The 12,622-nt window shown below is 46.1% G+C and overlaps 7 non-coding genes across 7 annotated transcripts; all 7 read right to left on the bottom strand.

Annotated features, from left to right (window-relative positions):
- Positions 1-1,150: 1,150 nt before the first annotated feature.
- TRNAL-CAG (transfer RNA leucine (anticodon CAG)) lies at positions 1,151-1,233 on the bottom strand. The gene has a single exon. It is a non-coding gene; the product is annotated as a tRNA-Leu (tRNA).
- A 1,131-nt stretch (positions 1,234-2,364) lies between these two features.
- TRNAL-CAG (transfer RNA leucine (anticodon CAG)) lies at positions 2,365-2,447 on the bottom strand. Its single transcript has one exon. It is a non-coding gene; the product is annotated as a tRNA-Leu (tRNA).
- A 1,131-nt stretch (positions 2,448-3,578) lies between these two features.
- On the bottom strand, positions 3,579-3,661 carry TRNAL-CAG (transfer RNA leucine (anticodon CAG)). The gene has a single exon. It is a non-coding gene; the product is annotated as a tRNA-Leu (tRNA).
- Positions 3,662-4,792: 1,131 nt separating this feature from the next.
- Positions 4,793-4,875, bottom strand: TRNAL-UAG (transfer RNA leucine (anticodon UAG)). Its single transcript has one exon. It is a non-coding gene; the product is annotated as a tRNA-Leu (tRNA).
- A 2,340-nt stretch (positions 4,876-7,215) lies between these two features.
- Positions 7,216-7,298, bottom strand: TRNAL-CAG (transfer RNA leucine (anticodon CAG)). Its single transcript has one exon. It is a non-coding gene; the product is annotated as a tRNA-Leu (tRNA).
- A 1,134-nt stretch (positions 7,299-8,432) lies between these two features.
- Positions 8,433-8,515, bottom strand: TRNAL-CAG (transfer RNA leucine (anticodon CAG)). Its single transcript has one exon. It is a non-coding gene; the product is annotated as a tRNA-Leu (tRNA).
- Positions 8,516-12,076: 3,561 nt separating this feature from the next.
- On the bottom strand, positions 12,077-12,159 carry TRNAL-CAG (transfer RNA leucine (anticodon CAG)). The gene has a single exon. It is a non-coding gene; the product is annotated as a tRNA-Leu (tRNA).
- Positions 12,160-12,622: the final 463 nt, after the last annotated feature.

The raw sequence follows: 12,622 nt of genomic DNA, 5'->3' as shown, positions 1-12,622 counted from the left end.
CCCGGCCATCCTGACACTCTTGACACCAGACTGATGGCTCAATTTCCAGCTTATAAACCAAAATGAGTGCCATGTACTGAGTGAATGTTATTTAATGTCCTCTGTATTTTCAATTCCAGACCTTCCTGCTCAGGGAAACAGTGGGATCTGAAGCTGATGAAGGAGAGAGGATGGATCATCCTGACAGTGGAACCTGTGGTGACTGCTACTAATTCTCAATCATCTACTACATGGGGTGTGGATTTGCAGAATTTTGAGCCAGTGCATATGGCCGGTGGTGACTGCTACTAATTCTCAATCATCTACTACAGGGGGTGTGGACATGCAGAATTTGGAGCCAGTTCAAGATTCAGATCAGGAGGTGCCTGGCTCCATACCAATCAACTCAGTGCCTCTGAGACAAGGACTTGAACGGTACAGTTTGAGTCCTCGACCGCCATGCTCAACGCGGCTGCAAGGATTCGGGGTGGATTGACTGAATGTGGTATTTATTGTTGTGTACTATTCTTGTATACTGGATTAGTATAGTATCTTTTTTTTGAGCAGCTATGTTTGTTTTGTATTGGTTAAGGAGAAATGTTGTGTTCGTCATGGGCACGCCCATGATGCACACCAAGGGAGGTAGGGAGTGTTAGTCTCCCCCGAGTTTTGGAGTTGGATGGTAGGTGCGGTGATGTGGAATCGGAGAGAATAAAAGGTAGGGGAAGGTGTTCCTCGTGGCTAAAGACTCCATATTATTCTTTGTGTATTTATTAAAACTTCTCTGCAAAACAGGCACTGTGTGTGCACGACGCAACACCCCCACCCCTCCCATCCCCTGAATACAGAAGTTAAAAACCAGCTGTGATTGGGATGCAGGGGACCCTGGTGCCACTGAACCTTTTGCACTGTGAACCTGCTGAACTATTGACAGCTGCGCTTTTGATATGTAGGGTCGAAACCTTTATCTCGGCCCCTCTATCACGATTTGTTGAAGATGCTGTGATTTCCTGCTTTACCGATTTACTGCGATTTAGCCAACTTCAGGCAATTAGTGCAAGCAATGGAAAATAGATCTTATCGATAATTTACAGAAACTGTTGACATTGTTTTTGATACGGTGCTTGGGAAAAAAAAAGTCCAAAAATGTATCCACCTCGCAAAATACACTTGTCAGAAGTGGGATTTGAACCCACACCTCCAAGGGAGGCTGCGACCTGAACGCAGCGCCTTAGACCACTCGGCCATCCTGACACTCTTCACACCTCCCTCATGGCTCAATTTCGAGCGTATAAACCAAAATGAGTGCCATGTACTGAGTGAATGTTGTTTAATGTCCTCTGTATTTTCAATTCCAGACCTTCCTGCTCAGGGAAACAGTGGGATCTGAAGCTGATGAAGGAGAGAGGATGGATCATCCTGACAGTGAATCCGGTGGTGACTGCTACTAATTCTCAATCATCGACTACATGGGGTGTGGACATGCAGAAGTTTGAGCCAGTGCACATGGCCGGTGGTGACTGCTACTAATTCTCAATCATCTACTACAAGGGGTGTGGACATGCAGAATTTGGAGCCAGTTCAAGATTCAGATCAGGAGGTGCCTCGCTCCATACCAATCAACTCAGTGCCTCTGAGACAAGGACTTGAACGGTACAGTTTGAGTCCTCGACCGCCATGCTCAACGCGGCTGCAAGGATTCGGGGTGGATTGACTGAATGTGGCATTTCTTGTTGTGTACTATTCTTGTATACTGGATTAGTATAGTATCTTTTTTTTGAGCAGCTATGTTTGTTTTGTATTGGTTAAGGAGAAATGTTGTGTTCGTCATGGGCACGCCTATGATGCACACCAAGGGAGGTAGGGAGTGTTAGTCTCCCCCGAGTTTTGGAGTTGGATAGTAGGCGCGGTGACGTGGAACCGCAGAGAATAAAGGGTCAGGGAAGGTGTTCCTCGTGGCCAATGACTCTATATTATTCTCTTTGTATTTATAAAAACTTATCTGCGAAACAGGCACCGTGTGTGCACGATGCAACACACCCCTCCCATGCCCTGAATACAGAAGTTAAAAACCAGCTGTGATTGGGACGCAGGGGACCCTGGTGCCACTGAACCTTCTGCACTGTGAACCTGCTGAACTATTGACAGCTGCGCTCTTGATATGTAGGGTCGAAACCTTTATCTCTGCCCCTCTATCACGATTTGTTGAAGATGCTGTGATTTCCTGCTTTACCGATTTACTGCGATTTAGCCAACTTCAGGAAATTAGTGCAAGCAACGGACAATAGATCTTATCGATAATTTACAGAAACTGTTGACATTGTTTTTGATACGGGTGCTTGGAAAAAAAAAGTCCAAAAATGTATCCACCTCGCAAAAGACGCTTGTCAGAAGTGGGATTCAAACCCACGCCTCCAAAGGAGACTGCGACCTGAACGCAGCGCCTTAGACCACTCGGCCATCCTGACACTCTTGACACTGCACTGATGGCTCAATTTCCAGCTTATAAACCAAAATGAGTGCCATGTACTGAGTGAATGTTGTTTAATGTCCTCTGTATTTTCAATTCCAGACCTTCCTGCTCAGGGAAACAGTGGGATCTGAAGCTGATGAAGGAGAGAGGATGGATCATCCTGACAGTGGATCCGGTGGTGACTGCTACTAATTCTCAATCATCTACTACATGGGGTGTGGACATGCTGAATTTTGAGCCAGTGCACATGGCCGGTGGTGACTGCTACTAATTCTCAATCATCTACTACAGGGGGTGTGGACATGCAGAATTTGGAGCCAGTTCAAGATTCAGATCAGGAGGTGCCTGGCTCCATACCAATCAACTCAGTGCCTCTGCGACAAGGACTTGAACGGTACAGTTTGAGTCCTCGACCGCCATGCTCAACGCGGCTGCAAGGATTCGGGGTGGATTGACTGAATGTGGCATTTCTTGTTGTGTACTATTCTTGTATACTGGTTTAGTATAGTATCTTTTTTTTGAGCAGCTATGTTTGTTTTGTATTCGTTAAGGAGAAATGTTGTGTTTGTCATGGGCACGCCTATGATGCACACCAAGGGAGGTAGGGAGTGTTATTCTCCCCCGAGTTTTGGAGTTGGATGGTAGGCGCGGTGACGTGGAACCGGAGAGAATAAAAGGTCAGGGAAGGTGTTCCTCGTGGCCAATGACTCTATATTATTCTCTGTGTATTTATTAAAACTTATTTGTGAAACAGGCACTGTGTGTGCACGATGCAACACACCCCTCCCATGCCCTGAATACAGAAGTTAAAAACCAGCTGTGATTGGGACGCAGGGGACCCTGGTGCCACTGAACCTTTTGCACTGTGAACCTGCTGAACTATTGACAGCTGCGCTTTTGATATGTAGGGTCGAAACCTTTATCTCGGCCCCTCTATCACGATTTGTTGAAGATGCTGTGATTTCCTGCTTTAACGATTTACTGCGATTTAGCCAACTTCAGGCAATTAGTGCAAGCAATGGAAAATAGATCTTATCGATAATTTACAGAAACTGTTGACATTGTTTTTGATACGGTGCTTGGGAAAAAAAAAGTCCAAAAATGTATCCACCTCGCAAAATACACTTGTCAGAAGTGGGATTTGAACCCACACCTCCAAAGGAGGCTGCGACCTGAACGCAGCACCTTAGACCACTCGGCCATCCTGACACTCTTCACACCTCCCTCATGGCTCAATTTCGAGCGTATAAACCAAAATGAGTGCCATGTACTGAGTGAATGTTGTTTAATGTCCTCTGTATTTTCAATTCCAGACCTTCCTGCTCAGGGAAACAGTGGGATCTGAAGCTGATGAAGGAGAGAGGATGGATCATCCTGACAGTGAATCCGGTGGTGACTGCTACTAATTCTCAATCATCGACTACATGGGGTGTGGACATGCAGAAGTTTGAGCCAGTGCACATGGCCGGTGGTGACTGCTACTAATTCTCAATCATCTACTACAAGGGGTGTGGACATGCAGATTTTGGAGCCAGTTCAAGATTCAGATCAGGAGGTGCCTGGCTCCATACCAATCAACTCAGTGCCTCTGAGACAAGGACTTGAACGGTACAGTTTGAGTCCTCGACCGCCATGCTCAACGCGGCTGCAAGGATTCGGGGTGGATTGACTGAATGTGGCATTTCTTGTTGTGTACTATTCTTGTATACTGGATTAGTATAGTATCTTTTTTTTGAGCAGCTATGTTTGTTTTGTATTGGTTAAGGAGAAATGTTGTGTTCGTCATGGGCACGCCTATGATGCACACCAAGGGAGGTAGGGAGTGTTAGTCTCCCCCGAGTTTTGGAGTTGGATTGTAGGCGCTGTGACGTGGAACCGGAGAGAATAAAAGGTCAGGGAAGGTGTTCCTCGTGGCCAATGACTCTATATTATTCTCTGTGTATTTATAAAAACTTATCTGCGAAACAGGCACCGTGTGTGCACGATGCAACACACCCCTCCCATGCCCTGAATACAGAAGTTAAAAACCAGCTGTGATTGGGACGCAGAGGACCCTGGTGCCACTGAACCTTCTGCACTGTGAACCTGCTGAACTATTGACAGCTGCGCTCTTGATATGTAGGGTCGAAACCTTTATCTCTGCCCCTCTATCACGATTTGTTGAAGATGCTGTGATTTCCCGCTTTACCGATTTACTGCGATTTAGCCAACTTCAGGAAATTAGTGCAAGCAACGGACAATAGATCTTATCGATAATTTACAGAAACTGTTGACATTGTTTTTGATACGGGTGCTTGGAAAAAAAAAGTCCAAAAATGTATCCACCTCGCAAAAGACACTTGTCAGAAGTGGGATTCGAACCCACGCCTCCAAAGGAGACTGCGACCTAAACGCAGCGCCTTAGACCACTCGGCCATCCTGACACTCTTGACACTGCACTGATGGCTCAATTTCCAGCTTATAAACCAAAATGAGTGCCTTGTACTGAGTGAATGTTGTTTAATGTCCTCTGTATTTTCAATTCCAGACCTTCCTGCTCAGGGAAACAGTGGGATCTGAAGCTGATGAAGGAGAGAGGATGGATCATCCTGACAGTGGATCCGGTGGTGACTGCTACTAATTCTCAATCATCTACTACATGGGGTGTGGACATGCTGAATTTTGAGCCAGTGCACATGGCCGGTGGTGACTGCTACTAATTCTCAATCATCTACTACAGGGGGTGTGGACATGCAGAATTTGGAGCCAGTTCAAGATTCAGATCAGGAGGTGCCTGGCTCCATACCAATCAACTCAGTGCCTCTGCGACAAGGACTTGAACGGTACAGTTTGAGTCCTCGACCGCCATGCTCAACGCGGCTGCAAGGATTCGGGGTGGATTGACTGAATGTGGCATTTCTTGTTGTGTACTATTCTTGTATACTGGTTTAGTATAGTATCTTTTTTTTGAGCAGCTATGTTTGTTTTGTATTGGTTAAGGAGAAATGTTGTGTTCGTCATGGGCACGCCTATGATGCACACCAAGGGAGGTAGGGAGTGTTATTCTCCCCCGAGTTTTGGAGTTGGATGGTAGGCGCGGTGACGTGGAACCGGAGAGAATAAAAGGTCAGGGAAGGTGTTCCTCGTGGCCAATGACTCTATATTATTCTCTGTGTATTTATAAAAACTTATCTGCGAAACAGGCACCGTGTGTGCACGATGCAACACACCCCTCCCATGCCCTGAATACAGAAGTTAAAAACCAGCTGTGATTGGGACGCAGAGGACCCTGGTGCCACTGAACCTTCTGCACTGTGAACCTGCTGAACTATTGACAGCTGCGCTCTTGATATGTAGGGTCGAAACCTTTATCTCTGCCCCTCTATCACGATTTGTTGAAGATGCTGTGATTTCCCGCTTTACCGATTTACTGCGATTTAGCCAACTTCAGGAAATTAGTGCAAGCAACGGACAATAGATCTTATCGATAATTTACAGAAACCGTTGACATTGTTTTTGATAAGGGTGCTTGGAAAAAAAAAGTCCAAAAATGTATCCACCTCGCAAAAGACACTTGTCAGAAGAGGGGTTTGCACCCACGTCTCCAAGGGAGACTGTGACCTGAATGCAGCACCTTAGACCACCCGGCCATCCTGACACTCTTGACACCAGACTGATGGATCCATTTCCAGCTTATAAACCAAAATGAGTGCCATGTACTGAGTGAATGTTATTTAATGTCCTCTGTATTTTCAATTCCAGACCTTCCTGCTCAGGGAAACAGTGGGATCTGAAGCTGATGAAGGAGAGAGGACATCCTGACAGTGAATCCGGTGGTGACTGCTACTAATTCTCAATCATCGACTACATGGGGTGTGGACATGCAGAAGTTTGAGCCAGTGCACATGGCCGGTGGTGACTGCTACTAATTCTCAATCATCTACTACAAGGGGTGTGGACATGCAGAATTTGGAGCCAGTTCAAGATTCAGATCAGGAGGTGCCTGGCTCCATACCAATCAACTCAGTGCCTCTGAGACAAGGACTTGAACGGTACAGTTTGAGTCCTCGACCGCCATGCTCAACGCGGCTGCAAGGATTCGGGGTGGATTGACTGAATGTGGCATTTCTTGTTGTGTACTATTCTTGTATACTGGATTAGTATAGTATCTTTTTTTTGAGCAGCTATGTTTGTTTTGTATTGGTTAAGGAGAAATGTTGTGTTCGTCATGGGCACGCCTATGATGCACACCAAGGGAGGTAGGGAGTGTTAGTCTCCCCCGAGTTTTGGAGTTGGATTGTAGGCGCGGTGACGTGGAACCGGAGAGAATAAAAGGTCAGGGAAGGTGTTCCTCCTGGCCAATGACTCTATATTATTCTCTGTGTATTTATAAAAACTTATCTGCGAAACAGGCACCGTGTGTGCACGATGCAACACACCCCTCCCATACCCTGAATACAGAAGTTAAAAACCAGCTGTGATTGGGACGCAGGGGACCCTGGTGCCACTGAACCTTCTGCACTGTGAACCTGCTGAACTATTGACAGCTGCGCTCTTGATATGTAGGGTCGAAACCTTTATCTCTGCCCCTCTATCACGATTTGTTGAAGATGCTGTGATTTCCCGCTTTACCGATTTACTGCGATTTAGCCAACTTCAGGAAATTAGTGCAAGCAACGGACAATAGATCTTATCGATAATTTACAGAAACTGTTGACATTGTTTTTGATACGGGTGCTTGGAAAAAAAAAGTCCAAAAATGTATCCACCTCGCAAAAGACACTTGTCAGAAGTGGGATTCGAACCCACGCCTCCAAAGGAGACTGCGACCTGAACGCAGCGACTTAGACCACTCGGCCATCCTGACACTCTTGACACTGCACTGATGGCTCAATTTCCAGCTTATAAACCAAAATGAGTGCCATGTACTGAGTGAATGTTGTTAAATGTCCTCTGTATTTTCAATTCCAGACCTTCCTGCTCAGGGAAACAGTGGGATCTGAAGCTGATGAAGGAGAGAGGATGGATCATCCTGACAGTGGAACCTGTGGTGACTGCTACTAATTCTCAATCATCTACTACATGGGGTGTGGATTTGCAGAATTTTGAGCCAGTGCATATGGCCGGTGGTGACTGCTACTAATTCTCAATCATCTACTACAGGGGGTGTGGACATGCAGAATTTGGAGCCAGTTCAAGATTCAGATCAGGAGGTGCCTGGCTCCATACCAATCAACTCAGTGCCTCTGAGACAAGGACTTGAACGGTACAGTTTGAGTCCTCGACCGCCATGCTCAACGCGGCTGCAAGGATTCGGGGTGGATTGACTGAATGTGGTATTTATTGTTGTGTACTATTCTTGTATACTGGATTAGTATAGTATCTTTTTTTTGAGCAGCTATGTTTGTTTTGTATTGGTTAAGGAGAAATGTTGTGTTCGTCATGGGCACGCCCATGATGCACACCAAGGGAGGTAGGGAGTGTTAGTCTCCCCCGAGTTTTGGAGTTGGATGGTAGGTGCGGTGATGTGGAATCGGAGAGAATAAAAGGTAGGGGAAGGTGTTCCTTGTGGCTAAAGACTCCATATTATTCTTTGTGTATTTATTAAAACTTCTCTGCAAAACAGGCACTGTGTGTGCACGACGCAACACCCCCACCCCTCCCATCCCGTGAATACAGAAGTTAAAAACCAGCTGTGATTGGGACGCAGGGGACCCTGGTGCCACTGAACCTTTTGCACTGTGAACCTGCTGAACTATTGACAGCTGCGCTTTTGATATGTAGGGTCGAAACCTTTATCTCGGCCCCTCTATCACGATTTGTTGAAGATGCTGTGATTTCCTGTTTTACCGATTTACTGCGATTTAGCCAACTTCAGGCAATTAGTGCAAGCAATGGAAAATAGATCTTATCGATAATTTACAGAAACTGTTGACATTGTTTTTGATACGGTGCTTGGGAAAAAAAAGTCCAAAAATGTATCCACCTCGCAAAATACACTTGTCAGAAGTGGGATTTGAACCCACACCTCCAAGGGAGGCTGCGACCTGAACGCAGCACCTTAGACCACTCGGCCATCCTGACACTCTGCACACCTCCCTCATGGCTCAATTTCGAGCGTATAAACCAAAATGAGTGCCATGTACTGAGTGAATGTTGTTTAATGTCCTCTGTATTTTCAATTCCAGACCTTCCTGCTCAGGGAAACAGTGGGATCTGAAGCTGATGAAGGAGAGAGGATGGATCATCCTGACAGTGAATCCGGTGGTGACTGCTACTAATTCTCAATCATCGACTACATGGGGTGTGGACATGCAGAAGTTTGAGCCAGTGCACATGGCCGGTGGTGACTGCTACTAATTCTCAATCATCTACTACAAGGGGTGTGGACATGCAGAATTTGGAGCCAGTTCAAGATTCAGATCAGGAGGTGCCTGGCTCCATACCAATCAACTCAGTGCCTCTGAGACAAGGACTTGAACGGTACAGTTTGAGTCCTCGACCGCCATGCTCAACGCGGCTGCAAGGATTCGGGGTGGATTGACTGAATGTGGCATTTCTTGTTGTGTACTATTCTTGTATACTGGATTAGTATAGTATCTTTTTTTGAGCAGCTATGTTTGTTTTGTATTGGTTAAGGAGAAATGTTGTGTTCGTCATGGGCACGCCTATGATGCACACCAAGGGAGGTAGGGAGTGTTAGTCTCCCCTGAGTTTTGGAGTTGGATGGTAGGCGCGATGACGTGGAACCGGAGAGAATAAAAGGTCAGGGAAGGTGTTCCTCGTGGCCAATGACTCTATATTATTCTCTGTGTATTTATTAAAACTTATCTGCGAAACCGGCACCGTGTGTGCACGATGCAACACACCCCTCCCATGCCCTGAATACAGAAGTTAAAAACCAGCTGTGATTGGGACGCAGGGGACCCTGGTGCCACTGAACCTTCTGCACTGTGAACCTGCTGAACTATTGACAGCTGCGCTCTTGATATGTAGGGTCGAAACCTTTATCTCTGCCCCTCTATCACGATTTGTTGAAGATGCTGTGATTTCCCGCTTTACCGATTTACTGCGATTTAGCCAACTTCAGGAAATTAGTGCAAGCAACGGACAATAGATCTTATCGATAATTTACAGAAACTGTTGACATTGTTTTTGATACGGGTGCTTGGAAAAAAAAAGTCCAAAAATGTATCCACCTCGCAAAAGACACTTGTCAGAAGTGGGATTCAAACCCACGCCTCCACAGGAGGCTGCGACCTGAACGCAGCACCTAAGACCACTCGGCCATCCTGACACTCTTGACACTGCACTGATGGCTCAATTTCCAGCTTATAAACCAAAATGAGTGCCATGTACTGAGTGAATGTTGTTTAATGTCCTCTGTATTTTCAATTCCAGACCTTCCTGCTCAGGGAAACAGTGGGATCTGAAGCTGATGAAGGAGAGAGGATGGATCATCCTGACAGTGGATTCGGTGGTGACTGCTACTAATTCTCAATCATCTACTACATGGGGTGTGGACATGCTGAATTTTGAGCCAGTGCACATGGCCGGTGGTGACTGCTACTAATTCTCAATCATCTACTACAGGGGGTGTGGACATGCAGAATTTGGAGCCAGTTCAAGATTCAGATCAGGAGGTGCCTGGCTCCATACCAATCAACTCAGTGCCTCTGAGACAAGAACTTGAACGGTACAGTTTGAGTCCTCGACCGCCATGCTCAACGCGGCTGCAAGGATTCGGGGTGGATTGACTGAATGTGGCATTTCTTGTTGTGTACTATTCTTGTATACTGGTTTAGTATAGTATCTTTTTTTTGAGCAGCTATGTTTGTTTTGTATTGGTTAAGGAGAAATGTTGTGTTCGTCATGGGCACGCCTATGATGCACACCAAGGGAGGTAGGGAGTGTTATTCTCCCCCGAGTTTTGGAGTTGGATGGTAGGCGCGGTGACGTGGAACCGGAGAGAATAAAAGGTCAGGGAAGGTGTTCCTCGTGGCCAATGACTCTATATTATTCTCTGTGTATTTATTAAAACTTATCTGTGAAACAGGCACTGTGTGTGCACGATGCAACACACCCCTCCCATGCCCTGAATACAGAAGTTAAAAACCAGCTGTGATTGGGATGCAGGGGACCCTGGTGCCACTGAACCTTCTGCACTGTGAACCTGCTGAACTATTGACAGCTGTGCTTTTGATATGTAGGGTCGAAACCTTTATCTCGGCCCCTCTATCACGATTTGTTGAAGATGCTGTGATTTCCTGCTTTACCGACTTACTGCGATTTAGCCAACTTCAGGCAATTAGTGCAAGCAACGGACAATAGATCTTATCGATAATTTACAGAAACCGTTGACATTGTTTTTGATAAGGGTGCTTGGAAAAAAAAAGTCCAAAAATGTATCCACCTCGCAAAAGACACTTGTCAGAAGAGGGGTTTGCACCCACGTCTCCAAGGGAGACTGTGACCTGAATGCAGCACCTTAGACCACCCGGCCATCCTGACACTCTTGACACCAGACTGATGGATCAATTTCCAGCTTATAAACCAAAATGAGTGCCATGTACTGAGTGAATGTTATTTAATGTCCTCTGTATTTTCAATTCCAGACCTTCCTGCTCAGGGAAACAGTGGGATCTGAAGCTGATGAAGGAGAGAGGATGGATCATCCTGACAGTGGAACCTGTGGTGACTGCTACTAATTCTCAATCATCTACTACATGGGGTGTGGATTTGCAGAATTTTGAGCCAGTGCATATGGCCGGTGGTGACTGCTACTAATTCTCAATCATCTACTACAGGGGGTGTGGACATGCAGAATTTGGAGCCAGTTCAAGATTCAGATCAGGAGGTGCCTGGCTCCATACCAATCAACTCAGTGCCTCTGAGACAAGGACTTGAACGGTACAGTTTGAGTCCTCGACCGCCATGCTCAACGCGGCTGCAAGGATTTGGGGTGGATTGACTGAATGTGGTATTTATTGTTGTGTACTATTCTTGTATACTGGATTAGTATAGTATCTTTTTTTTGAGCAGCTATGTTTGTTTTGTATTGGTTAAGGAGAAATGTTGTGTTCGTCATGGGCACGCCCATGATGCACACCAAGGGAGGTAGGGAGTGTTAGTCTCCCCCGAGTTTTGGAGTTGGATGGTAGGTGCGGTGATGTGGAATCGGAGAGAATAAAAGGTAGGGGAAGGTGTTCCTCGTGGCTAAAGACTCCATATTATTCTTTGTGTATTTATTAAAACTTCTCTGCAAAACAGGCACTGTGTGTGCACGACGCAACACCCCCACCCCTCCCATCCCCTGAATACAGAAGTTAAAAACCAGCTGTGATTGGGACGCAGGGGACCCTGGTGCCACTGAACCTTTTGCACTGTGAACCTGCTGAACTATTGACAGCTGCGCTTTTGATATGTAGGGTCGAAACCTTTATCTCGGCCCCTCTATCACGATTTGTTGAAGATGCTGTGATTTCCTGCTTTAACGATTTACTGCGATTTAGCCAACTTCAGGCAATTAGTGCAAGCAATGGAAAATAGATCTTATCGATAATTTACAGAAACTGTTGACATTGTTTTTGATACGGTGCTTGGGAAAAAAAAGTCCAAAAATGTATCCACCTCGCAAAATACACTTGTCAGAAGTGGGATTTGAACCCACACCTCCAAAGGAGGCTGCGACCTGAACGCAGCACCTTAGACCACTCGGCCATCCTGACACTCTTCACACCTCCCTCATGGCTCAATTTCGAGCGTATAAACCAAAATGAGTGCCATGTACTGAGTGAATGTTGTTTAATGTCCTCTGTATTTTCAATTCCAGACCTTCCTGCTCAGGGAAACAGTGGGATCTGAAGCTGATGAAGGAGAGAGGATGGATCATCCTGACAGTGAATCCGGTGGTGACTGCTACTAATTCTCAATCATCGACTACATGGGGTGTGGACATGCAGAAGTTTGAGCCAGTGCACATGGCCGGTGGTGACTGCTACTAATTCTCAATCATCTACTACAAGGGGTGTGGACATGCAGAATTTGGAGCCAGTTCAAGATTCAGATCAGGAGGTGCCTGGCTCCATACCAATCAACTCAGTGCCTCTGAGACAAGGACTTGAACGGTACAGTTTGAGTCCTCGACCGCCATGCTCAACGCGGCTGCAAGGATTCGGGGTGGATTGACTG

Source organism: Pleurodeles waltl, unplaced genomic scaffold (assembly GCF_031143425.1).
Source record: "Pleurodeles waltl isolate 20211129_DDA unplaced genomic scaffold, aPleWal1.hap1.20221129 scaffold_39, whole genome shotgun sequence".
In the NCBI taxonomy this organism is placed as follows: Eukaryota; Metazoa; Chordata; class Amphibia; order Caudata; family Salamandridae; genus Pleurodeles; species Pleurodeles waltl.
This window is presented reverse-complemented; position numbering and strand designations above follow the sequence as displayed.